Raw genomic sequence first — 2,176 nt, 5'->3', positions numbered from 1 at the left:
GAAACATTGTTCTGTTGGTTTCTCCGTGCTGTTTCTCACGGGACTTTCAGGTAGGAAGATCTCAAAACAGATGAAGTTTTATATGCTCGTTTCCTTCTCTTGCGACACGTTTGAATGTTCGGTACTTTCTACTTGGCTTTCAGCTTTGAGGGGTGAGCACAGGGGGGAACAGGAAATTTAAATCTACAACTAATCCTGCAATTGTGTAAAGAATAAGATCTAACTTTTGCACTATTCTTTTACTAAAGCTCGTGACGAATGTATCTTCAGGTGGGTATTTTAGATCCTGATCAAGCGTGGCCTCTTCCTCCACCTCCATTTGTCGTATTGCTTTGAATAACGCGCTGCATCGAACTGTGGGAGTTCCCTTTTCTTTTCCTTCTGTTGCATTGAGCTGCTGGCAAACAAAAGCCTGTCTGCAACCAGCACCGCACGAGGATACAGCAGGCTCTCCCGGGTGGAACAGATTGATTTGACTTGGGCCGCAAAACTTTAGGAGAAAAAGACGCATGGAAATTGTTACAGGGGTGTAAATTGTAGCTGTGTTGGTCTAAGGACATAGGTAGACTTTAACCCTTAGCTTCCTGGCTAAAGGGTTGTGTCCCTCCATTCCGGGGCAGACGCATGGCAAATTTAGGGTCAAAAGGAATCGGAACTCGTGGTGATATCTAGTTGGTCTAATAGAAGTTTTTTGCAAAAAGAAAATAAAATTAATTGCAAACTTTTGGGCAGGAATTTAGGGTCAGGAAGGAATTTTACCCATGGTCTGGGGGCATCTACACCTGCATTAATGCATCTGATGCTGGGGTATAGGATGTAGCCGTGTTGGTTGGACAGAGGCAGACTTCAACACCCCCCTGGCTAGAGGTGGGGTGCCCCTTCTCTGCTCAGGGGCTGACCCATGCCAAATTTTAGGGTCTGGAAGGAATTTTACCCCTTGGTCAGGTTGGTACAAAGTTGCATCTGATGCTGAGGTGTAGCTTGTAGCTGTGTTCATCTAAGTACAGAGGCAGACTTCAAGCCCCAGGTTCCTAGCTAGAAGGTGGTGTCCCTCTGCTCAGGGCCAGACCCATGCCAAATTTAGGATCAAGAAGGAATTTTACCCCATGGTCTTGGGGCATCTACACCTGCATTAATGCATCTAATGCTGGGATGTAGGTTGTAGCTGTGTTGGTCCAAGGGCACAGGCAGACATCAAGCCCCAGGTTCCTAGCTAGAGGGTGGTGCCCCTCTGCTTAGGGCCAGACCCATGCAAAATTTAGGGTCAGGGAGGAATTTTAGCCATGCTCGGGGGGCATGTACACCTGCATTAATGCATCTAATGCCGGGGTGTAAGTTGTAGCCGTGTTGGTCTAAGGATGCAGGCAGACATGGTTCTTTGGGTGGATGGATGTCTTTTATTAGCCCAACTTTGCTGGAAATCGTAACGTTCTGCTTCCGAAAATGGGTTTTCTTTTTGGTTGAATCCTCCTCTCCCTCCCCGTTTTGTGTCCCTTTTAAACATTACCGTCCATCTTCTGTCCTTGCTACCCCGTGGGTACGCAGCCCTGCAGCTTCGGGATGCATCGTGACTTATCCCTATATTTTAAGCAAGACGCGTGTATTGAGAATAGGGCGGCCGTCATAGGGGACATTCCAGATTTCTGCTCCTCTGTCCATACGAACCCCTGTGCCTTTACATCCTCTCTTCTTTCTCTTCGGTTGTTGTCTATTGATACGAAACCCTGTACCTTTATATCCTCTATTGATATGAAACCCGATGCCTTTTTATATCCTCTTTTTCTCTTGGGTTGTTCTCTATTGATACGAAACCCGACGCCTTTACGTCCTCTATTTTTTTTTTTCCAGATAAAATAGCTCTCTATTACCTCCTTCTCTTCCTCTTTTTTTCTCCCTTCTTCCAAGAGAAAACAGAGGACATAAAGGCGTCGGGTTTCATCTCAACAGAGGACAACCGCGTTGTCTCCTGCGCTGGGCCACTCTAATGAAGCGCGAACTAAAAAGGAAGATCTCCCTTTTTAATCTCCCTTCTTCCCATGCTGTCCTTCCCCTCCCCCGGGCTGGCTCCAGGCCCCTGCGCCGAGCACCAGGGGAAGCGGAAGCGGATGCGGAAGTCGGGGGCTTCCGGCGCGCGCCACGTGGGCCGGGCCGGGCCATGGCAGCGGGCTGCGAGGAG

This window comes from Alligator sinensis, unplaced genomic scaffold (assembly GCF_000455745.1).
Source record: "Alligator sinensis unplaced genomic scaffold, ASM45574v1 scaffold628_1, whole genome shotgun sequence".
In the NCBI taxonomy this organism is placed as follows: Eukaryota; Metazoa; Chordata; order Crocodylia; family Alligatoridae; genus Alligator; species Alligator sinensis.
Note: the sequence above shows the minus strand (reverse complement) of the source record.